We start from the raw sequence: 26,489 nt of genomic DNA, 5'->3' as shown, positions 1-26,489 counted from the left end.
ACTGTAGTCTGCCAGGCTCCTCTATCCATGGGATTCCCAGGCAAGAATACTTGAATGGGTTGCCCTTTCGTTCTCCAGGTGATCTTTCCCACCCAGGGATCGAACTCTCATCTCCTGCTCTGGCAGATAGATTCTTTACCACTGACCCACCTGTGAAGCCCCTCAGAAGAGAGAGCAATACCCATATCTAATTTTTAAACAGTATTTAGCACATATATTTCTCTGTATGGCGAGAAGAGGGAAGGTGAGGCTCTTTTATGAAAAGCAAAACGCACTGGTTAAAGCTGTCATTAATAATAATCTCCTATTGTGCTGTGATTGAATTTTTAACTTTAATTGCACCTTAAAATATTATTTGTGTTTCGTAAGGCATTTTAAGTGTTCAATTTAAACTATGTTAAAAAAAATTAGCAAAGATAGAACTAAAAAAATCTAGACAGTGAGACTGTATATTATTAAAATTTCTATGTAAAAATGTTAGTCAAAGCAATGCAAAAAGAAAGATGCTTGGTACAAACTGTTCAGAATGTTTCAACTAATATGTATGCTAGACTACAGATATTAAAAGTTAAATTTAAAGAAATTTATTTGTAGGGCATGATTCTAACCTTACATAGTTTAGCCACAAATTCAAGGAAAAATTTGCATAGTAAAAAAAGCAATAGATTTCCCCACAACCAGAAACTCTCAAATAAAGGCAGCAACTTTGATTTTTAATAATACAAATTGAATTAAAATGTCTTCAATATTGCAGCATAACTTCTATAGCAAATTATGTTCACTGTTCACTTGATAAGGTATTTTGAAAACCAGAAGAATTGGTAACTCCATGGAGTTCTTAAAACAGAAACAGTTATTTGATCAATTTTAAAATAAGGTGTTCGATGGACTTTGAAAGAAAAGAAAATAAAAATCTAAGGTAAGCACCGGTTTTACCCTCATTTCTTGGGCTTCAGAAAAGCCTAATTAGGCAGGGAAAGGAATTTGGGCCTGGCACACCCAGGTTCAGACGTGGCAGGTTCCTGAAACAAAGTTTTTTTGAACCTTTGAGTCATATGCCACAGGCAGACCAAACCCGCGATATGCAGGTTGTTAAGTCAACAGGTCCTTTAACGAGATGGTGTGCGGTCGGTGAGTGGCAGTTGGATTTCCTCCTGACACGAAGAAAATAGCTTCTTGATCAAACCGGAAAGTGGGCGCAGCTCTGGCTTAGGGAGCGCACCCGGAAAAGTGCAGAGACCAAACAGACAGAGAGAGAAGGATGTCCGCGTCCCGACCACAGAGCGCCTTCCAAACCACTCGGAAACCATTCGAATGGCTCGGCGGCCGCGGTTTCCAGTTAGGACTGTCTGGGGTCCGGCTGGGAAAGTTGTCTGCCAAGCTCGGCCCTTCCCGCCGCGGGCTCGCCGCTCCGGCACCCACACCGGGGAGGGAGGAGACCTACAACCTGTTAGCCCGAGAGGAAGCGCGGCCGCCCCGGTCCCTGCCCTTCACACCTCCCCACCCCACCCCCAGTCCGCGACCCTCAAAGGGACAGGCTCCGGGCCCCCGGGACTTCGGCCCGGGGCTGGATCTTCTGGAGCCTCCTTACAGAGGGCACCGCGGGTGACAGAGTGACCCCCGGGGCGTCACCTCCCCCGGCCTCGGGCACCTCTTTCGGCCTCTCCCGAAGGGCAACTGAAACACCGCTCTCGAGACCATTTCCAACCGGCCACCAGGACCGTCCCGGTCTCCCCGCCACGTGAGCCTCCGCGTCCATCCGACCCCCCTCCCCACCTCCGATGCTGCCCTGGGACAACGGGTCCCCAGCCCCGACACCAGCGCCGGCCCGCCGACTCACCTGGCGGGTGGGCAGGGCAGGGCAGGGCAGGGCGGCGGGAAGCGGCGGCACGGCGGGCGCTGGACGTGGGCCGGGCGCCAGGTGCAGGTGGCGGCGGCGACGGCTCCGGTTGCTGTCGCTACAGTTGCCGCTTAGTCCAGCTCCTCCTCCGCCGCCGCCTCCTGCCTTCCCGCTGGGCCTCCGGCGTTGCCAGGAGAGGCCGAACTGAGGCTCCGCTTCCTCTCGGAGTCTCCCAGGTGAGCTCCAGCCTGCGACGTCGGCAAGGGCGAGGCCCCCGCCCCGCGCCTGCGCGCCAGCCTCCCGCCCCGCCCAAGCCCTACCTGAGCGCTCCAGGTGAGGACCGAGGTCCGCGCTCGGGGCGAGGGCGCAGTCCCTGGCCGCGCGCAGCCGCCGCGCGGCTCCTCTGTCCGCGCGAGAGGCGAGGCTGGTTCTCCGTTCCGGGCGAGTCTCAGCCTGTCTACCCTGAGGAGTCCTGCGCTGACCTGATGTCAGGGGTCACCTTGTAACCGGGACACAGTCTGAGTCCTTAGGGAACCAGAGGATCTAGATATCCCTCAGACACACTTGTCTTCCTCTGCGTTTTGCCAAAATGAAGGGGTGGGCTGTCCGGAGATCGGGGTGCCCCGTGCCTCCGAGGACCACCTCATGACAGTAGCGACGGTTGGCTCGTAGGGTTTCCACGAGCAGAGTTCAGCAGCGTCTGTCACCACTTAGGTTCGTGAGCTATTGGGTGAGCTTCCTTCCCATGCAGTCTTGATTTCATCACTTGACTCACTTCAGCGCAGCTAGTGGTTTCCGTTTCTGCAAGCGCGCGCTCTGGTAGGGGCGCCTCACGTCCAAAGGAGGAGCCTCTGTCTTCCAAAGAAGAGCTTCTGGTATTTGGCAGAGCCTCGCGAATTTGGGGCGCGCCACTCCTTCCTGGGTTGCTATCGAAAGGCAAACCGATTGCCAGATGAGAGGGAAAGCAGCGACAGTAGAGAACAACCCGCTGTCCTTGTTTGCAAAGACGCTGAGGTTTCCTAGAGAGGGCTTGCTTCTCCGCAGTTTTGCTTAAACCCAACATCTATTGGGAAGTGAGAACGCAGTCTCTAAGGAACTGGTGGGATTTGCTGTTCTTCCCAAAACCAAAAAAAGAAAGAAAGACAAATTTTAAATCTTTCTATGATAGATACAACTTTCTGTTTCAGTCTTCCTGCTGCTGTTCTGACAAGCATTGACACACCCGAAACCAGGACTTAAAATGACCTTTCTACCTTCCTATGAACTTACTCATTTATTTAGCTGTATCTTGAATGTACATGGGACTATTAAGAGAAAAATAGCTGAAAATGTTTCAGTGGCATGCTTAATTACCTGGTGGCAGGTTTTTCCATAAAGTTTACCTGTGGCCTTCCTCCAGCATTTTGGTACATACTCTTAACCTAAAGTACTTTACTAGTTTTACTTTACTAAAGTAAAGGTTTGTTCACAAAGAGTCAGACACGACTGAGTGGCTGAACTGAACTGAAAAGTAAAGGCTTAGAAATACTGGTCAGTACAGTATCAACAGGTGTAGTTTTAGGACTTGGTTCATCTAACATTGGTTTTAGCATCCACAGTACTATTTTATATTACAGTCATAAATCGGGTTTAAAACTTTAGTTAGTTGTTTATTTTGTATATTGTGGTTACCTGAAGCTGAAACTCCAATACTTTGGCCAGCTGATGTGAAGAACTGACTCACTGGAAGAGACCCTGATGCTGGGAAAGATTGAAGGCAGGAGAAGAAGGTGACAACAGAGGATGAGATGGTCGGATGGCGTCACTAACTCAATGGTCGTGAGTTTAAGTAAACTCCAGGAGTTGTTGATGGACAAGGAGGCCTGGCGTGCCGCAGTCCATGGGGTCGCAAAGAGTTGGACACAACTGAGCGGCTGAACTGAACTGCAAGCATCAAGAAACCATTTTATGTTTATGACATTTTAATATGTGTGTGTGTGTGTGTGTGTGTGTGTGCTAAGTTGCTTCAGCCATGTCTGACTCTTAGTGACCCTATGGACTGCAGCCTGCCAGGCTCCTCTGTCCAAAGGATTCTCCAGGCAAGAATACTAGAGTTGGGTTGCTGTGTCCTCTTTCAGTGGATCTTCCCTGCCCAGGGATCAAACCCTTGTTTCTTTATGTCTTCTGGGTTAGCAGGCAGGTTCTGTACCACTATCACCACCTGAAAAGCCCCTTTTATATCAGTACTTGCCTGCAATTTTTTAAGCTCTCCCTTTCTTCCCACAAAAGTTCAGGAGCTACTTATGTGTATTACCATACCAACTTGATCATATTTGTTGTTAGATCCAGAGCTAAAAACACTACCTAAATTGCACATCCCCCAGCTCCTTTTTAAAAAATTCCGCTACTTTCTTTGTTGTTTGCTTTTAAGCAGATATTAGAGTGTCAGCCTTTGCGAAATTGGAGAGAAATACGAAGCCAATAAACTTGAACCGAGAAATTAATAAACTAAGAAATCCTAAACCAAGGAGTCTATGTTTCTTATCTGGTACTCCTCATCCCTAAATGAGGCAGGAGCCAAAGACTATCAGATTTTTGATGTCCCACCAAGCAACAAGCAATTTTCACTAACAGGGCAGGATAGAGCAGATGAATATAGAAAAGCAACCTGGAATCCAAGAACTGAAATTCTTTGACGGCAATTCTAAGTCAAATAATAACTGCCAGGCTACTCTGTTCATGGATTTTTCAGGCAAGAAAACTGGAGTGGGTTTCCATTTCCTACTCCAGGGGAATTTCCCAACCCAGGGATTGAACACTTGTCTCCTGTACTCCAGACAGTCTCCTCCATTGACTGAGCCACCTGGGAAGCCGAAAGAGAAGCTAGGGGAGAACAAGTAAATAGGACCAAAATGCTGCATGAGTGAAAAAAGACCAGGAAAAATCAGAAAGAGCTAAAAATTGATGGTCACTTTTACAATGAAGACAAATCATTTAAATAAGAAAAACAATATTTCTTTGTCTGGCATTACTATTTGCATTACACATACTGTTTCATTTCATTCTGAAGCAAAGTCTTAAAATTAATGAAAGTTATTCCTTAACAATAAAATTAAAATGCCGCAGGCCCAGAGGAAAATACTGTTATGCTGAAATGTTTAATGTCCTAAATCTAATCAGACAAAGGGTTTTTGAAAGTATCATGTTATTCAAAATTATGGAATAAAGAATTTGTTTTATAAAGAGGAAATCAGTATTTCATCATAAAATAAAACCCAGGAGACTTAGTGTAGACATGCTTCTCAGAAACAAGCATATTTTATATATACATATATAAGCTTTATTTATTTTTTTTTTTTGGCTACTATATGAAGCAGGCAGACCCCAGTTCCCAGACCAGGGATTGAACCTGCATCTCCTGAACCAGAAATGCTGAGTCCTAACCACTGGACCACCAGGGAAGTTCCTGAAACAAGCTTATCTTAACACTACATATTTGGTATAAAATGTCAGTTAAGATAGAAAACCAAGCAGATTTTACACAGGAAGGAAGACAGACATTCTCTCACCTCCACTCCCCTCTGCCACAGGAAAACACACACACACACACAAGACTAACCACAAAATGCTCATTTATATGGGTTTAAAATAATACTTGGGCCTCTCTGGTGGTTCATCTGTAAAGAATCCACCTGCAATGCAGAAGACTGCCTGCAGAACAGGAGATGCAGGTTCAATCCCTAGATTAGAAAGATCCCCTGGAGAAGGAAATGGCAACTCACTCCAGTATTCTTGCCTGGGGAATCCCATGGATAGAGGAGCCTGGTGGGCAACAGTCCGTGGGTTGCAAGAGTCGAACAGCACCTAGCAACTAAACCACTCCCAAAATAATACTCACTATTTAATAATTTCTGTTAATATATAAAGTAGTGGCAAGACCAGTATCTGAAATTTAATAGGTACTCAATAAATATTTGTTAAATTAATAAATAGATCCACTAAATATCACGAAAAAAACAATAATCAGAGTGTCTTGAGCTGGGTACAAGCCCAAAAGAATGCTTTAACCAAACAGTTTGGAGAAATAATTTAGGCAAGTAAGAGTAATGGACTAGGAATCTGAGGGACAAGTTTCTAATAACAGTAGTTACCAGTTATCACATACTTATATTTCAAAGGCACTGTTGGAGAAGACTCTTGAGAGTCCCTTGGACTGCAAGGAGATCCAACCAGTCCATCCTAAAGGAGATCAGTCTTGGGTATTCATTGGAAGGACTGATGCTAAAGCTGAAACTCCAATACTTTGGCCACTTGATGTGAAGAGCTGACTCATTGGAAAAAACTCTGATCCTGGGAGGGATTGAGGGCAGGAGGAGAAGGGGACGACAGAGGATGAGATGGCTGGATGGCATCACTGACTCGAGGGACATGAGTTTGAGTCAACTCCGGGAGTTGGTAATGGACAGGGAGGCCTGACGTGCCGCGATTCATGGGGTCTCAAAGAATCGGACACGACTGAGCGACTGAACTGAACTGATGCAAAGAAACTTACACTCCTATGAGTTACTTGTTTCTGGGATTACATTTTCTTTTCCACAAAATAAGACAATGGTATAATGTGATTGCCAAGTTCCTTTACACACTGATTCATGTAAATGCCATGAAAATTGTCAGGGGTAAAAAAAAAACCTCTAAAAGAAAACAAAAATGAAAACACATAAATTACTTAACTGAGACTGAAATTTTAATTCAAAAATTAATTATGTAATATAACTAGTGAAATTGTTCAGATTCACCAAGTCCAACTTTAAGTGTTTTGGATTTGCTAACTGTTTAATTTTTCGTTTTCCTGGACTTAGCAACTTTAGTTTGAAACATACTGCCTGATTTAAACTTTAAAAACAGTTTTTCCTTGTGTGGAAACTGGAGTCTCCAGTTCAGGATCAAAGTCAAACTGAGAGTTTTGACTCAAAGACTAAAAAGATTGAAATAATTTCTACTAAAAGAATTGAAAAGCTATTGAGTTAAAAGGAGAATGGTGCTGGTATCATAGTGAAGAGCCACAAATATGTGAATGTTTTTTTAAAAATAGTGATTCAGCATAATTCTACATTGTGCTTAAAATATTATGAGTGAAAACATGGATAGATTATTTTTAGTATGAAGTCTTTTGGACATTGTCTTGTATGAGGATTGTTTATGATTTTTCCCTTGAAGAATATCATCAGAACAACCATCTGGGACTTTCTAAGACATACAGATTTCTATGAGGGCACTTATTGACTTAAGTTGCAACAGAATTATGTCTTGTTAATCTTGTATCCTTAATGCTTGGCACATAGTAGGTGCTCAATAAATATTTGATGAAATGGATTGAATAGAGTGCAGAGTTTCAAGCTTTCAAGCATTAGCATAAGACAAAAAAAACAAATGCTATGCTGAGTCAGGCTAAATTCAATCTAGCTGATTTTAAATTCTGACAGTGGCACCAAAGGATGTTTTGTGGGAAAAGATGGTGATAGTCCTGCATGACGTTAACCTCAGAGAAGTTCTCCAAGTATCCTTGATCTGTTTTTCCCCACAATTTATCTCTCTGTTTTCTTTAAAATGATTGAATAAATTATAAAGCAATTCATGTTCACTATAGAAATATCAGAAAATGCAGATGAATTTTGAAAAATCCAGAATTTCTGCCATGAGGATAAATCAGTACTAATTACCAGACCTGTTTTCATTGTATATCTTTCCAAAGATATTTTATTGGAAAAAGTTGGGGGAGAGGAATGTGAGATGTGAAGGGAGATAGAGACACATCTTTAAAATAAAATCTAGATCATTTTGGGATCTTGTTCTGTAAAGTTTTCTGCTTAACATATACTTCCACATCAATTAATTCACTTCTCTACAACATTATTTTGTATTTGTAATTTGCAACAAATTACAGCATTGTTTCTTTTTGTGTAGATGTACTTAATCGGTCATTTATTACTGGATAGTGAAGACTGTCTCCAAATTTTGTTATTGCAAACAGTACTATGATGATCATGCTCTTCATCTAGTCACTACTGTCTTCATCTGTTGAAACATTTGTAATGATTTCCTTCTGACTTTTATATCAGCCATTCAAGATCCTAAACAATGATGATATCACTAGAAGAATCTTATCCCAAACAGTAAAATATAGAAACAAATTAGCATTTTCTATTTGTAAGAATCTTAATTACCAAGCCTTTATGTAAAGGATGTTCATTGTAATTAAAACCTTATTACTTTAGAAATATGGATGTGCCCCCTTATTTTAAATAAGTTAAATCTTTTAGGGTCTCCTGATCATACCACACTTAGCTTCCCACTTTTGAAAATTTGTACATCTTTTGATACAGTATTCTTCCCTCCATCTCTCCAAAGACTCTTTAACACAGCTGAAGACCCTGGTCTACTAGCAAGCCTCCAAAATCAATCCAAATCACCTTGATATTTTTCCATTCCTTGCAATGGCATAAAATAAACCTCCCTCCTCTCTTGGTCCTTCCCTCCTCCTTACTCCAGTATCATAAAGGGAGAATTGTTGAGAGATGCTACCTAGGTGTGGTATCATTTATTGCTAAATAGTTATAAAATCTATCCATAATTTTAATCATTGAAGATAGGGATGCTCTTTTAGCATAATAGGTCTAAGGTATTATACCAAAAAGAAATAGCATCATTATAATTAAGTTTAAGAGAGAAATATTGATTTTTCATGCATACTAGAAGGAAAACTTTGAAGGAAATTATATTTTTCAGTGGCTTTGTTTTTAGTTGATTAACAGAAAAGTCATTTCCTCCTTACATATGTCCAATCACAGAGTTGGAATGCACCTGTTCTCTATTCCTGAGGGAGTCAGCCAACTCTAAAACAGCCCGATCCTCCCCTCAGCAAAACTTCAATAACAGGAGTCCCTGACAAGTAACTGACATTTGAGGCCACACACACACAAAATCACTGCTAGGGAAGGAAATGTGTTTATTTCTGTTAGAAGAGTTGATGGACCACAGAGAAAAGGCAAGCGGAGATGGAGATACTGCAGAAAGGGATTAAATAGCATAGACATGATAAAGAAGGAGTAGAGGACAAAGGACTCATCCATGTGGGACATCCTCTGAAGGCTTAAGAACAATCTTGGGGACACGTTCCTCCCAAGGCCTAATAATGTGGCTTCACTCCTGGGAGTGAACAGGGAGCAGAGGAGGTAAATCAGGAACAATGTCCAACTTCTTTTCCTCTCCCTTTCTCCCCCGATTGCAAACTCTATGCAGCCTTGGAATAACCACCTAATTATGTGGGAAAGCCTTTAGCCTTCATCAAGACCTAGTGTGTATTCGATTCAAACTCAGATGATATTCAACTGGGCCTCTACCAGCCTCAACAGTGTCTTGTGTGTGTGTGTGTGCGAGTGTGGATTAGAGAATGTCACTAATGGGCAGAGAGAATTCACAGGCTCATGGCTTGTGATGAGCCAAGGGGATGAGCCTATCCTCCCAGTAGATGTAAATTCACTCCAGGGTATCCAGGTGGCTGAAGGGAGCTCAGGGTGCATTTCAGCCCTACTTGTCTATTGACAGGATTCCATGATGCAAGCAGGGCTCAGCTCACACAACCTGGTGTCCCTCAGGTAAAATCTGTTTTCTCACCTTTTAAACATGGAGTATTATGCCACTTGTGTTGACCAACAGAATATAGTGGAGGTGGTGTTCTGTGACTTCTAAGACTAGGCGTTAGAAGACTTTTCACATTCTGTGTTTAGTCTCTTGGAATGTTGCTTCTTCATATCATGAAGAAGCCTGAAATGGAAAACCATGGGGAGAGAGAGAGGCCCAAATGTCCCAGATGCCCAGCTGAGCTCAGACTCCAGCCATCCATCAGCTAAATGTAACTCTGTGTCAGAGCCCAGGTAGATACCAGCTAAAGAATCACCTCAGTCAGTCAGTCATTTCAGTTGCTCAGACATGTCTGACTCTTTGCAACGCCATGGACTGTAGCATGAGAGTCTTCTCTGTCCATCACCAATTCCTGGAGCTTGCTCAAATTCATGTCCATTGAGTCAGTGATGCCACCCAACCATCTCATCCTCTGTCGTCCCCCTTCTTCTCCCGCCTTCAATCTTTCCCAGCATCAGGGTCTTTCCAATGAGTCAGTTCTTCACATCAAGTGACCAAAGTGTTGGAGCATCAGCTTCAGCATCAGTTCTTCCAATGAATATTCAGGACTGATTTCCTTTAGGATTGACTGGTTTGACCTCCTGGCAGTCCAAGGGGCTCTCAAGAGTCTTCTCCAACACCACAGTTTAAAAGCATCAATTCTTCGGCACTCAACTTACTTTTGGTCCAACTCTCACATCCATACATAATTACTGGAAAAACCATAGCTTTGACTAGAAGGACCTTTGTCAGCAAAGTAATGTCTCTGCTTTTTAAAATGCTGTCTAGTTTTGTCATAGCTTTTCTTCCAGGAGCAAGTGTCTTTTAATTTCATGGCTGCAGTCACCATCAGAAGTGATTTTGAAGACCAGCAAAATAAAGTCTGTCACTGTTTCCATTGTCTCCCCATCTACTTGCCATGAAGTGATGAGACCAAATGCCACAATCTTAGTTTTTTGAATGTTGAGTTTTAAGTCAGCCTTTTTACTCTCCTGACCAACCACAAAATCATGAAAAGGATTAATTTGTTCTTTTAAGTTTCGGGGGGAGTTTTTTTATTTTTTATTTTTTTGAGTTTTTTAATGTATTTAACAAGTTCATCTAAATTTGGTCTCTCAACAAGAGCAAGCACCTTTTGTTTTATGTTTGTGCTCCCTTTGTACTCTCCCTGATCGTACAGAGAAAACTTCTGACATGCAAAGTTTGGATTTATTGGGATTTTGAAGTCTAAGCTTAAAATGACTGCACAAAACATACACCATAAACTATATATTTTAAAGAATATGTGCTCAGTCAGAGACAGTTTTCTCTTCCCCACCCCAAATATTAATAAAATGTGTTAAGAGTGAGGAAAGAGAAGAGAATCAAGGTGGGGTGGGGATAAGGGCATTAAAAGGATGCTTGAGAAGAAGTCCTGTAACCTCATTGTGCAGGAATGCCATATTGCTCAACTGCATGGGCCACCATTCACAGAATGGTGTGCAGAATAAGATGTGCAGGAACGCAGACTTGACGCTAAGAGCCAGCCTGCTGAGGGAACTCTGAGAGCAGAAAAGAAGCTGGCCTCATAGGCTCTAACGTGGAGAGCAGAAAGACCCTAAGTTTATTCCTTACCTAATGTTGAGTTAGAACAGAAAACGTTTCCAAAAGCCTTCTTGAGGCAGTCAGATGTAGGACAGCCCCCAAGCCCTCTAGTGCCCCAGAAAGATTCAGAGAGGCCACAAAACATTTTTCAGTGTAAGTAAGAATGGATGTCAGAAAGAAATTATCCTTACTTAGGTATAGACATGGAAAGGGATTTCCAGGTGGCTTAGTGGTAAAGAATCTGCCTGCCAATGCAGGAGGCACAGGTTCTGTCCCTGAGTCAGGAAGATCCCCTGGAGAAGGAAACGGAAACCCATTCCAGTATTCTTGCCTGGAAAATCTCACGGACAGAGGAGCCTGGAGGGCTATAGTTCACAGGGTCAAAAAAAGAGACATGACTTAGCAACTCAACAACAACAACAGACATGGAAAAATAATTTTATGTTGCTTGTTATGTATCTGAATCTCTCTTCAGAACTAGCATCCACTACAAAGCCTTCATAGTAATAAGCATAAAATGATGCAAAAGAAATCTATATTGAATGTTCAGCCTCCATGGGATTTTCTCTGGTCTCTTATTTTACAAAACTGCATGCTGTCATTGCCAATTCATGTCAAAAAGTATGTTATTCACAACTCATGTCTTTTATAAACTTTCTTCAGCGGTCATGATGATGATGATGTACATCCCTTCACAGTAAGTTTTTCCATTTCCTGAGATGGCATTTCTCTCTCTTACCCCGACTCCCCCAAATAAAAGAGAATGATGGATAGGAAACCATGTGTGAAGCGAGTGGGAGGAGATAATGGGGCAGGAATCCATAAGTCTGTGGTTTATGTCACACACACACACACAAAACACTGGTAAGTGCTTTGGATGATAAGGAATTTGCTTATAATCCGTTGCAATGACTTGATGTTCTTGTACCGAAAACATTTTATCTCCTATTTTGACCTGCAATGTGGGGAAAGGATAACATTTACTCAGTAATAGTTTTGTACCAGGAATTGTTCCTACATCATCTAATTGAGTCTCCATAAAATCCCTGTTGTCTTTCAGGTGAGGAAATCTTGGGAAATAGCTCAAAGATGCACAGTTGAGAGAGCTGGATTTAAAAGCAGGTCTGTCAGACCCAAATACCTGTGTTCTATAAACTACATCATATGAGAGAAGTTATAAAATCATTTTGCCTTGAATCCAAGGGTGAATAACTCAGTATCTTTAGCTTGTCTTTAAGCATTCATTGACAGTTTCTATTTTCACATTAAAGATAAGAGTCTCTCTTACTTTTAAGTGATACATATACTTCAGTTGCAAGTGAAATACTTATACTTTTGGACCAATGATTCTTAGCTCAATCTATCTCTTCTCATAAAGTGAGAAGATACAATAAAATTCATCAATATAAAAAATTAAATTGTGAATGTTGTAACCTGACTTTTGGACCCCATATAAACACACTAGACAGATGGAATTGCAGTGCATGGATCATGTTTAAGGGATCATTCTAGAAATGTGTAATATAAAACTATTCAGTAAAAAGGTACAACAAAATAAAAATCCTCATGAAAAAATGTATTTTATAATATCTCAGTGAGTTTTCAAAATAACCTTTCATTTTTAAAGATTGTCTAAAGCAAAAGTCCTGGGACAGCCCGTCAGTTGGTTTTATGGAATTTGACCCTTTGTAGCATCACAAAATAAAATGAACCAGACTGATTAGTTTTGCCACCTTTTTATTTTTAATAGTACTTAAACGCTGCCATAATCTCATGCTATGCTATATCAGGAAATAATGTCCCAGACCACACAAAAGTAGATGATTATAAATGACTGAACAATATATTACTTTTAAAACATTTTGTTCAAATATAATAATGGCAGTAATTGTGTAGACCTTTGCTTTTTATTGTTTTATTGTTTATATGTTTTTACCACACAAAAGTAGATGATTATAAATGACTGAACAATATATTACTTTTAAAACATTTTGTTCAAATATAATAATGGCAGTAATTGTGTAGACCTTTGCTTTTTATTGTTTTATTGTTTATATGTTTTTACCACATATTGAGCAGTTTCAAAAGAACATTTATTATATATGTGCAATATATAAAGAATCACAATGCAATGAACAACTCTCTACCCACCACCTACTTGAAGAGAAAGAATATTACTTTCATGTCCCCTTGGGACTCTGTCAGGTCTTAATCAAAGCTTTGAATTTTGTGCTAATTATTGTCCAGTTTTTCTTTGGTTTTGCCTCATATGTTTGTATGCCTAAACAAAATACTGGTTAATTTTGTATACATTTTTGAACTTTATATATTATGGAAATATAGGTGTAAGATTTTGCTAATTTTTTTGCTGTGTAGACAAGATTCACACTGTATCAGGTTAATCCATTCTGCTTTTGATAAACATCGGAAAAATCTCCAAGTGCACATATGAGAGAGAAAGAGATCACAAACAGTGCTGCTAAAAGTATTCTTTTAGTTTCCTTCTGGTACATGTGAAAGAGCTTCTCTTTAATAAACATCCAGGAGTAAAATAGCTGGGTTACAGAAAATTTACCAGATAGTGCCCCATTGTTCTTCAGAATGGTTGTATAATACATCCCTATAGCTCCTTTACTGAACTATACATACACATATAATTTTATGTATGTATGCCTGTGTATATAATATATATAACTTTTTAATATATAGTACTTTTTTGAAAATAATTTTATATATTAGAAATCTAACTAACAGTATTAGTGCTGCTTTTTTTTAAAGAACCAAGAATTGTGAAAGATGTGGTTGATTGGGAATTTTTGTTATTAGTTGCCAGGAAACAAAATATTAAGGAAAAAATGGGAAGAATGTTTTAGTTATGTCTTAGCAGATGGAAAAACAAATGTATTTATCTTTCACTTGCCTTCTATTATACTACGATGCCTTCGTTTCTAGAACTGAAATAGGCATTCACTCTATTCTCAATCTTGGTCTTTGGTCTAAAGAAGTTCAAGGGCTTATTGCTGACATTCAAAATAATGTGTTATGCAAGAAACCAATTTCAGGGATGGAAGGAAAGCTGTACTTCTTTAACTATAACTCCTAAAAATCATTGGAATGGGAACACTGGAAAAGATTTCAATATCCATTTGTCTCTTCCATAACTTTTTTTGTGCATTTTTTTCTCTTGTAGCAGTTCTCTACTTTAAGTTGAAGAGGGTTCATTAACTGTCCAACTGGGTATATTTCAAATACTCTGAAAGTTTAGACATTACTTAACTAAAATCCTTTGAGTATAATACCACCAGAAGCACATGCTTCTCATTTATATCTAATAAGTTTTTTTAAATCAGTTCAGGCCTATAAAAGCATGTTGTTCTTTAGAAGAAACATTTTGTAAAATGCTCCCCCAAATTTTCTTTTCACTCTCTTTGTGTCGACATTCTACTTTTCAAAACTTCCTAATCTTATAAGAACTCCAAATTATTTAAATTAGAATCAAGCACATGGTAATAGTATCTTGAAGATTCGTTGAGTGATGTCCTCCCAGATCTTCTGCTCAGTTGATTAATGCACGCACCCTCGATGGTCTCCTGTGCTAGGACGAGAAAGCTGCGAAGACCTATTTTGAAATGAAGGTACAGTGGTTTAGATAGTACATAATTCCAGTGGGGCAATGTACTCAGTAATATACATTACTCTCTAATGTATTCCTAAAAAGCCTTTATAATGTGGTTTATAAATACTAAATAAGTAAACAGAGTTATTAATAATAAATCATTGCTATTAACCTAATGAGGAATAATTGGACATTAAATATCATGATAATAAGCATATCAAAGTCTCTTTGTGACCCCATAGACTGTAGCCCACCAGGCTCCTCTATCCATGGAATTCTCCAGGCAAGAATACTGGAGCAGGTAGCCATTTCCTTCTCCAGGGGATCTTCCCCATCCAGGGATCAAACCTGGGACTCCTGTATTGCAATCAGATTCTTTACTGTCTGAGCCACCAGGGAAGCCCATCAAAGATCTCCACAAAAATTAAATGGAGAATTGCAGAAATTTTTTGAGATTTCTAAGCAATATATATACGGGCCCTAAATTATTTGGTTGATGAAGGGCTACTCAGTGCAGAGATGCTTTCTAACCTATAATCTTCTAATACTGCAGTGCAAGTATATCAGCCATCAAAAAAATCAAACGTCCTAAGCTCAAATAATAATAATACTAAGAGGGAATCGTAACAAGTGTGTATTATGTATACGAAACATTTTACACAACTTATTTCATTTAATTTGAACAAAAGCCCTGTGAGGCAGGTCGTAGTATTACCATGTTTCAGGTGAGGAAACTGATATTCAGAAGATTATGTAGACTACAAAGCTATTGAGCAGCAGAATGAGGATTCAACCCATGTAAGCTGTTACAGAAGCTTTCATCCTTCATCACTGTGTAATTTGGAATACTCTAATAATATGTGTTTTGCATTAGTAGCTTCCTTCTCACAGTTAAGAACTCTGATGGCCCAAACAGTAGGTGTACACACTTATGTCTGAATGAAATGCCTACTTTGTATGCTGTGCTGTGGGGAGTGATAAAAGAACTTATTCAAGGATCTTACAGTGTTGATGGGATAGATTGTAAATGAAAATACATATAATCAAAAGCAAAATATGACAAATGCCATAAAAGACATATTGTAGTGATGCACAAAAGAAAGAAACCTTATTGGTTAAGAGGGACAAGAAGTATCTTTGTAAAGCAAGTGATATGAATCTTTTGAGATGCGGTGAAATACAAAGTCAAGATTTTGGACAAAGCAGGCCCTGCAGCTAAAAGCTTAAGGCATGTTGTAGGCACGCTCTGTTCTAGTTAAAGGTGGTTGGGCTCAGACAGGTTATGTATAAAGACCTATCTGTTGGGGGAAAGAATTTGTGCTAAATTATTAGACAAGGGAGGGTCATGAAAGTCTGAAGCAGGAAGGATATCATTCATTCAACAAATATTATGAATATTTGTCAGTATGTACCAGGCACTCTGCTAGTCGCTAGAGTAAGACCAGACCATTCTTTGCCCTTGATGGGCTTCCCTGTTGACTCAGATGGTAAAGAATCTGTCTGCAAAGCAGATGTGGATTCAATCCCTGGGTCAGGAAGATCCACTGGAAAGGGAATGGCAACCCACTCCAGTAATCTTGCCTGAAGAATTCCATGAACAGAGGAGGCTGAATGGGCCACAGTCCATGGGGTCACAAGGAATCAGACATGACTGAGTGACTAACACTTTCACTTTCATTTCCTGCCCTTGACAGGCTAATGGGGGAGAAAGAGGCTAATTTTCACTATAACTGAAATAGTGATGACTTGTGTACAAAACAAGAACAAAGACTTGAGCAGAACTTAATTTTAATGCTTTGGTTTGTATTTTCTCTGTTAATTTTTAAAAAAATAATTTTAGAATTATTAAAATTTATTTTACATAGTATTATATAATTATCTTTTTCTATTTTTAAAAAGTGTTTGTATAATAGATCTGAACCTCATTGAGTATATTCTTGACAATGGTGTCTAATAAAGGGTTTTTTGTGTTTATTTTTTTGCGAGTAAAGGATTTTCAAAATTCATCTCTATCAGTATTAAAATTGCTATTTGATCATTTAAAGGATATCATTCCATGTCATAACTCTGTGAGATAAATTTTAGAAAGACTAAGACCATTTTTTATAGTGTGGTTTGTTATACAATACAAACTGCTACTGTGACTAAATAGATATACATGTTGAAGGGATGTCTTTGGAACTTCTAAATTTGACTCTGATCCCTCTGAACATAGCAGCAAATCACAAGGTTTCGAGTTGGAAATTTTGTAATGACCAAATATTACAAATATAGGAAAGTCAGTTTTAAAAGAGGTCAACAGGAAAAGTATATAAAACTGACTGTCCAACTATGATCAAACGCCTTTATGAAAAAAAATTTCATGGTAAGAACTACTTCTATTAGAAGTTTTTATAGGCTTAGAAATGTAAAACTCAGATGTTTTTGAAACTGAGAAAGTATAAAAGACTACTGAATGTATTCTGAGGTAATAATATCGCAGGAGAAAATTGCAGTAAGGCAAACACTCCAAGACCATCAAACAGGCATTAGGACACAGACTGATATGTGGTGGTCATGGTGAGGAAGGAGTAGTTAAGAGTAAGAAAATCAGACTGCAGCCAAACTTTCAAAAAATTTTAAAGGAATATATTGATGCTTCAGTTCACTTCAGTTCAGTCGCTCAGTTGTGTCCGACTCTTTGCGACCTCATGAATCGCAGCACATCAGGCCTCCCTGTCCATCACCAACTCCTGGAATTTACCCAAACTCATGTCCATTGAGTCGGTGATGCCATCCAGCCATCTCATCCTCTGTCGTCCCCTTCTCCTCCTGCCCCTAATCCCTCCCAGCATCAGAGTCTTTTCCAATGAGTCAATGAGTCAACTCTTCGCATGAGGTGGCCAAAGTACTGGAGTTTCAGCTCCAGTACTCCATCAGTCCTTCCAATGAACACCCAGGACTGATCTCCTTCCGAATGGACTGACTGGTTGGATCTCCTTGCAGTCCAAGGGACTCTCAAGAGTCTTCTCGAACACCACACTTCAAAAGATCAATTCTGCACTCAGCTTTCTTTATAGTCCAACTCTCACATCCATACATGACTACTGGAAAAACCATAGCCTTGACTAGACGGACCTTTGTTTGCAAAGTAATGTCTCTGCTTTTGAATATGCTATCTAGGTTGGTCATAACTTTCCTTCCAAGGAGTAAGCGTGTTCTAATTTCATGGCTGCAATCACCGTCTGCAGTGATTTTGGAGCCCAAAGAAATAAAGTCTGACACTGTTTCCACCGTTTCCCCATCTATTTCCCATGAAGTGATGGGACCAGGTGCCATGATCTTCGTTTTCTGAATGTTGAGCTTTCAGCCAACTTTTTCACTCTCCACTTTCACTTTCATCAAGAGGCTTTTTAGTTCCTCTTCACTTTCTGCCATAAGGGTGGTGTCATCTGCATATCTGAGGTTATTGATATTTCTCCTGGCAATCTTGATTCCAGCTTGTGTTTCTTCCAGTCCAGCGTTTCTCATGATGTACTGTGCATATAAGTTAAATAAGCAGGGTGACAATATACAGCCTTGACGTACTCCTTTTCCTCTTTGGAACCAGTCTGTTGTTCCATGTCCAGTTCTAACTGTGGCTTCCTGACCTGCATATAGGTTTCTCAAGAGGCAGGTCAGGTAGTCTGGTATTCCCTTCTCTTTCAGAATGTTCCACAGTTTATTGCGATCCACACAGTCAAAGGCGTTGGCATAGTCAATAAAGCAGAAATAGATGCTTAGCTTCCTTAAACATGTGGAGACAGCTGGCAAACTGTGTTAATTGCCAACATTATATAATTACTATTTACTATAAAAATTTTCACTCAAATAATTTTCTTTCATCATCAGATAGTCATATACATCTAGCATTCTTCATGCTTTGAAATACATATATTTCAAATATATATATATACACATATATTTCAAAGCATGAAGAATGCTAGATGTATATATATATATTTGGAATATATATATATATTCTTTTTTCAGGATCAAAATATAAATTTTCATGTTTCCTACTATATCTACTTTAAGATAGTATAAATATTGAAGATTTTGTTTGCTCAAATAAATTGTATTCTTATGGGAGAAAGAGCTCCTCAGTGAAACCTTCTCTTTTTTTTGTTTCCAATGATATTTGAAATATCATTATACCAATGATATCAAATATCAAATACCAATAATATTTCATTCCACTATTCATTTGTCCTGAAATTTCACAGCAGCAGAAATTCCACTATACATTATCCTTTTATCTGATATCTATCAAGAATACCTTTGGGGCCTCACTCAAAGGGGTGGCTCAGGGATAAAGAATCCACCTGCCAATGCAGGAGACAAGAGTTTGATCCCTGGTCTGGCAAGATCCCACATGCCACAGAGCAACTAAGCCTGTGCACTAAGCTACGGAAGCTTGTACACTCTAGAGCCGTGCTCTACAACAGGAGAAGCCACTGCAATGAAAAACCCATGTACTGCAACCAAGAGCAGCCCCTGCTCACCGCAACCAGAGAAAGCCTGTGGGCAGCAACAGAGACCCAGCACAATCAAAAAAATCAATAAATAAAATTTAAAAATGGATGGGGAACACAGGTATACCTGTGGCAGATTCATTTTGATATTTGGCAAAACTAATACAATATTGTAAAGTTTAAAAATAAAATTAAATTAAAAAAAAAAGAAGATGAAAGAGGTAAAAACATGGAAAAGTGAAGAGGCAATAAAAATAGCATGAGTTCCAAAAAAAATAAAATAAAATTTAAAAATAATATTATCTTTGGTTGCAATTTATCAAAAATATCTAATAGTGACTTAACAGATAGCTTTTTTATTTTTCTGATGTAACAAGTCTTTGGCTTACTCAACAGTATAATCAGTAACTTACTTTTTTTTAATTTTTCTGCTCCACCACCTTTGGCATGTCAACTTTTCTTCCTCCACTTGTCATATCAGGGTCACAAAATCAAAATGGTCACTGCCAGCCAGCACTTAAGCCAGAACAGGATGGTGAAAGCGGCTCCCAACTACTTGTCTCTTTTTGTCAAAAAGGTGAAAGCTTCTCAAGGAGCCCCTTTAGGGACTTCTTATGTCTCAAGAACACCACAAGTTTCAAGGGGGGCTGGGAAAGCAGGAAACAAGATTCTCATGATTGACTTAGACCACTGTGAGACACTGCAAGGGTGAATACACTGACACTTCAAGGAAAATCATAAACCTGTCAGTAAAGAAGGGAACAAAAAGGACCTGTTCAAATGCCCTAGATCATTTGGACAAATGTAAAATTCTAAAAGACTGGGATTGCGTCTATTCCCTTCCTTCTGTATGGGACCTACATCATAACAAAAATAGTTGACACTAAATCCTTTATTAGATATAGACATTCATATGATATAGATATATACACTATAATCTATATACTAAGGCAGTATCTCCAAATCTCACTCAGTTGTTCCAAAGGAGAGGTACTATACAAAACTTTGTTGTTTTTGTTATTTTTCAATCGCTAAGTTGTGCCCAGCTCTTTTTGGACTACAGCCTGCCAGGCTCCTCTGTCCTGCACTATCTCCCGGTGCTGAAGGCTTATGTACATATGTATGTGTGTGTAGTCTTAGCTCAGCTTGCTATAACAAAACATAGGCTGGGTGACTCAAATAGCAGCCATTTATTTCTCACAGTTCTGGAGGCAGGAAGTTCATGATCAAGGTGTTGCTGGAGTCGAATCCTGCTGAGAATGCTACCTTCTTATTGTGTCTTCATGTAATGGTGAGAGAGTGCTCTGGTCTCTCTTCCTCTTCTTATAAGGACAATGATCCCACTATGAGGGCCCCATTTCATGACCTCATCTAAACCTATTTATCTTCCAAAGGCCCTACTTCTAAATATCATCACAGTGGAGGTTAGAACTCCACATGTGAATTTTGTGGGAAGGATAAAAACATTCAATCCATAGCATATATATGAAATATGGGTTGGCCAAAAATTTGGTTAATCCAACATAATATTACCTAGATATGTAGATTTTGGTCCCATGTCTTCAAGTACTTACTATACAATACTGTGATCAACCAAATGGTGGACACTGAAATATACTAACAGAAAATGGATCTAGCTTTTAAGGTATTAAACCTGAAATTAAATAAATAAACTGTAAACACAGATCCAAGCTGAACTAAAATGTTATGAAATTTATCAACCTTTTACCTGGTATCTTTTATGTATTTGCAGTATAAAGTATTTTACTTTACTTAATCTTTCCAACTACCCTGCCAGGAGATTACTGACCTCATTTTAAGGATTAGGAACTGAAACACTGAGACTTTCAGGAACTTGTTCAAGGTCCCCTGTGTCTTAAGCAGTGGATCTGAAGTTTGGAATTTATCTTTTCTTCCCCTCAAAGCCATGCTTGTACATAGTACACACTCCACCACATGTTGCTTAATTCATTGAATAAATGAACACTTTCCTGATTTTACAATGTTGCTTTGTTTTACCTTTTCGTTTCTAGCTTTCTCACTGGTGACTTAGGTAAATAAATGATAGGTAGAATCAAGATCAGATTATTGAGAGATGATCCAATAATGACAGGTCAGAGTATTAAGAGACAATATTAAGAGTGAGGGGAATTGAAGGGTGAAAGAAGAGCCAAGAGAAAAACTTGGGATTATGAAGGGACAAAACAGGAAAGGGGAGAGAGAAGGGAGTGAACCCCAACTTGGCCTTTCTCTGGGCTGCAGATCGATGAAACGGCAGGATCCCACTCGTGGCTGCTTTCTCTGATCTCTGGCCAAGCGTGTGGCTTGGCATTGTACATCTAACAGTTAGCAGGGTTCTGGGAGAGGCCTGAGTCAGTGACTGAATTACACTTTCCGGAGCTATTCTTGTATTCTAAGCCTCCCCTGAAGGTCTTTTATGGTTAATCTCAAACCACATAAATATTTAACTCTCTTTTTAGTTACATTCCAGAAGCCTGTTCTCAAACAAAACACAAGTTAATATTCTAAATTTCAGTAACCACTAGCTGATATTAATCTGCCCTAGTGTCACTGTGCTCCTCCTCCTCAAGTGTGTTTAAAGCCTGGCTGTGCAAAAGGCCTTGCCCATTTCACATCTACTTTTACCTTATTACTCATGCAGCACAGACTCTCAGATATGGAAAGGAGCTTAATGTCCTAACCACTCAGCCAATACTTCAATTCACCTCTCCCAGCCTCCACCCCCGCCTCCCTTCCCCAACCCCGCCCTGCTTTTCAAACATCCTTCTAAGTTGTCTGTAGCTATATTTGAATACTTCTAGTCCAGGAAACTCTTCATTTCTCCAGGTTGTCCTTTCCCTCCTTGGACCACTCTGACTTCTAGAGAGGGCTTTCTCATTTTGCCTGTCAGCGAAAGTGAGATATCCCACAGAAATAAAAAGCTGGAAAATGTCTGTGACGTTTTTTCAACCACAGAGGCTTCCTTCTTGCTTATACTGGGTGCCTACCCCAGGTCAGCTTTGCTCTGCCCCATATCAGTTTCCATCTGGGATCCAGGCGAATGTCCCTCTCAGGGACACTGCAGATCTCGTGGCAGAGGAAAAGAGAGTGGAGAGTCCCATGCTGGACCTTAAAGTTTTCAACACGAATCATGTGAAAACCTCCCCTAGGAAGGGACAAGGCAGAAAAAGACATGCCCCAGAGAAACAGCAATAATTGTGAATAATAGTGCACTCCGCCACATATGTGGAGTCAAAATCCTTTTCCTGCTAACATCTAACCTATGGTCCTTGCTCGTTGCTCTTCCCTCCTACCAGTTCTACAAATATTAGAAAACTGAAGCCACGATTTCTTTGAGTTGTCTCCTTTCTAGTCTTATCAGATCCAATTTCTTCATCAACCTGTTCCCTATATCTAGTGGCCTCTGCCAGTGTCCTCTTCAGAGACTATTCAACTTAGGTCCCCTGGTGAGAAAATGGTTGGTTGATGCACCAGAGGAGAGCATCCCCTGACACACTCCCCTTTGATGTGATGATTCTGGCTGGTGCTGAGCATTCTAGACAAAAAAAAAAAAAAAACCTTGCCTCAAACAATATCTTATCTAATGGCTCTTCCATTTTTTCATCAGCTTAGACCCTTAAGCTTTTCACAAACCGCCAGGCCTTTTGGCTATTATACATTAGAATGTGGAGATCTTTGAGTACTTCTAGAGTGCAGATGTCACATACCTGACTATATTTTAGTTAACTCAGCAATTTGAAGAAGGCTGTAAATGGGAGTGGGAAAAAGTTGCATAGGCAAAATTGCCCAAACTTCCTAGCATTGCATAGGGCTGATTCAGAACGTGGACTATGGAAACGATTGATGTTAGATCAGACCTGACCCGTGAAATACTACCTATGTGACCTTGGGCAAGTTACTTCACCCTGGTCTTTTGTTTCCTCATGTAAAGAGATTGAGATAATAGATTTTCTTCTTCCAGGGGTTGTTGAAAGGACTAAATGACACAACAGTGGGGACTAAGTTACCACACTGGGGTCTTAGCACTCAGATTTCTCCCTGGTGCACTCAAGGAACAGGTCTTCCAGTATCCCCTAAGCACTGCACACATACCTCCATCATCTTCCGAAGATGTCCTCCGGGCCTCTTGAAACCTCTCATTCCCATGTTGGCATATTCCAAGCTTACCCCGTAAGTCTCAGGGTGTTAGCTAAGCATAAGCTGCATTGGAATCATCGGGAGGATCACTTGGCCCTACTTCAGATGTACTTCCAGAATTAGAATATGGAACAGGTGAGTCTGAATTTTAACAAGCTCCAGGTAGGGCTGCTAGATAAAATACAGAATTTTCAGCTAACTTTGGAGTTTGGATGAACAATGAGTAAATTTTTTTGGTATAGGCATGTCCCATGAGCTATTTGGGACATATAACAAAATTCTTCAGTATTTAACTGAAAATTAACTGCATGTTCTATATTTTTAATTGCTAAATCTGGCAAACCTATCCCAGGGATTCTAACAATTACTAAATTTGAGGACCACTGGCTTAAGACGTTTGGCAAAAATGTCAAATTCAATTTTGTACATTCCCCCTTAAGGGGAAAAAATAGGAAAAAAACAAGCCCATAGAAATAATGTATATATCCCATGAATCCCCGAAACAAAAATGCTGAAGAGCAAGGATGCAGTTCTCTCTTCTTCAGAATAGGTTACCTTTTGTTCCTGCAGCTACAATAAGCAAAAGTAGACAATCCAGCAGCCAGAGAAGATTCCATGTCTTTATTTCTCTTATACTATTTTGTTTGTGTATTCTTGCCTGGAAAATTCCATGGACAGACGAGCCAGGAAGGCTACAGTCCATGGGGTCGCAAAGAGTCAGACACGACTGAGTAGCTGAGCACACACACAGGCATTCTGTATGTATGTAGCTTTGCTGCTGCTGCTAAGTGGCTTCAGTCGTGTCCGACTCTGTGCGACTCCATAGACGGCAGCCCACCAGGCTCTGCCGTCCCTGGGATTCTCCAGGCAAGAGCACTGGAGTGGGTTGCCGTTTCCTTCTCCAATGCATGAAAGTGAAAAGTGAAAGTGAAGTCGCTCAGTCGTGTCCGACTCTTCGCGACCCCATGGACTGCAGCCCATCAGGGTCCTCCGTCCATGGGGTTTTCCAGGCAAGAGTACTGGAGTGGGATGCCATCGTCTTCTCCAGTATGTAGCTTTGGGTTGGGCTTTACATCCTCTCTCTCTCTCTCTCGGCTTTTTTATTTATTTTTTTGCTCTAACAATCCCATACTGGTCATCACATACTCATCTTCCACTGGGAACTTCCTCTTTCCCTCTCCCAGAAGGCATCTTGGGTTCATCTTCCTCAGTCTGCCCCATCTTCCCAAATATCAGAATTCTTCACCACATAGCCACCTTTCTCCTTCTAACATTTCAGTCTGGTCTTTCCCAACTTCAGTCCTGAGGTGGAAACTTCCTAACTCAAGATCCATTCTCTTATGTATAATATAGTAATGCATTATGGTTTGTCTGTATTTACAAGTCCTTCAAGTAAACATTATCTTACTGATCTACACAATAACCCCATAACTTAGGTAGATGAAGCTCTGAGGCTCAGAAAGTTTAAGAAAAGTTGGGACAACAGTCTGGGGCTTTTAATTCCTAGAGCATGACCCTTTCATTCATTAGTCATTTCAGGATAAGTAATTAAAACACAGCTATAGGACACTGGACAAGTTTGTTTGTTTGAACTTCTCTAAGTCTCCATTTCCTCATTTGTAAACCTAGGTAAACAATAGTACCTACTTCAGGAAGAACTTGATTGAATGGGATGATACAAGTCTTAGCACAGTGACATATCAGCACTTAGGGAAATATTAATCATTATTAAGTGAAAATATTTGCCAGTATTGAAACTATCCTTTGGGCTACTTCCTTTCCAGACCCAGCTCTTCTCACTGTTGTCCTTCAGTAAATAGAGACGGAAAACAGAAATTTAGACAAAAATTAGCAAAAAGAGAAGTATCGATGGCTACAAAAGCAAACAGTGATGATCTAAGCCACATTTTCTCTTAGCAGACACTTCCTCTTTCACGTTACCCCCCTCCTTGAATTCCCACAATTTTATGTTTTGTTGTTGTTCAGTCGCTCAGTTGTGTCCGACCCTTTGCAACACCGTGGACTACAGCAGGCCAGGCTTCCCTGTCCTTCACCATCTCCCAGAACTTGCTCAAACTCATGTCAAGTCAGTGATGCCATCCATCCATCTTGTCCTCTGTAGTCCCCTTCTCCTCCTGCCTTCAATCTTTCCCAGCATCTGGGTCTTTTCTAATGAATCAGTTCTTTGCATCAGGTGGCCAAAGTTTTGGAGTTTCAGCTTCAGATCAGTTCTTCCAATGAGTACTCAGGACTGATTGCCTTTAGATTTGACTGGTTTGATCTCCTTGCAGTCCAAGGGACTCTCAAGAGTCTTCTCCAAAACTGCAGTTCAAAAGCATCAATTCTTCAGCACTCAGCCTTCTTGATGGTCCAAATCTCACATCTATACATGACTACTGGAAAAACCATATCTTTGAGTATACAGACCTTTGTTGGCAAAGTAATGTCTCTGCTTTTTAATGTGCTATCTAGGTTTGTCATAGCTTTTCTTCCAAGGAGCAAGCATCTTTTAATTTCATGGCAGCAGTCACCATCTGCAGTGATTTTGGAGCCCAAGAAAATAAAGTCTGTCACTGTTTCCATTGTCTTCCCATCTATTTGCCATGAAGTGATGGGACCAGATGCCATGATCTTAGTTTTTCGAATGTTGAGTTTTAAGCCAGCTTTTTCACTCTCCTCTTTCACTTGCATCAAGAGGCTCTTTAAGGCTCTTTAATTCCTCTTCACTTTCTGTCATAAGGGTGGTGTCATCTGCATATCTGAGGTTATTGATGTTTCTCCCAGCAATCTTGATTCTAGCTTGTGTTTCATCCAGCCCAACATTTTTCATGATGTACTCTACATTTAGGTTATGTACAATTAAAAACATAGCCCTTCTATACTACATTTAGCAGTCTGGAGTATAGCTGATTAAAGTATTAGGGTCTTTAGTCAAAAGCAGGAATTCAAGTGTAGTACTAAGAAGATTCATTTTAATTGTTTGCATCTTGTCTGACTTGCACGTTTATACTAGCATCCTTCACTTTTCTTTTGTTCCACGGTAATTATGGTATCCAGTGTCAGCTTTTTGGAGACCCCATATTGTCACTATGTACACCTTTTTTTCCCCATTAAGATCTTTCTTAATATGATAATAGGT

At 40.0% G+C, this 26,489-nt stretch overlaps 1 protein-coding gene across 2 annotated transcripts in view; it reads right to left on the bottom strand.

The window, feature by feature from the left end:
• The window catches only part of GALNT3 (polypeptide N-acetylgalactosaminyltransferase 3), a 53,248-nt gene extending 50,659 nt beyond the window's left edge, over positions 1-2,589 (bottom strand). The window contains exon 1 of one of the 2 annotated variants that reach the window (XM_005202455.5): positions 2,161-2,589. The gene's annotated coding sequence lies outside the window, so the exon portion shown is untranslated. Of the gene's footprint in view, positions 1-1,840; positions 2,079-2,160 lie in introns of those variants that run through there. The other variant, XM_010801996.4, reaches the window with a different exon arrangement.
• Positions 2,590-26,489: the final 23,900 nt, after the last annotated feature.

This window comes from Bos taurus, chromosome 2, assembly GCF_002263795.3.
Source record: "Bos taurus isolate L1 Dominette 01449 registration number 42190680 breed Hereford chromosome 2, ARS-UCD2.0, whole genome shotgun sequence".
Classification (NCBI taxonomy): domain Eukaryota; kingdom Metazoa; phylum Chordata; class Mammalia; order Artiodactyla; family Bovidae; genus Bos; species Bos taurus.
Note: the sequence above shows the minus strand (reverse complement) of the source record. Positions and strands in the feature narration are given on the sequence as shown.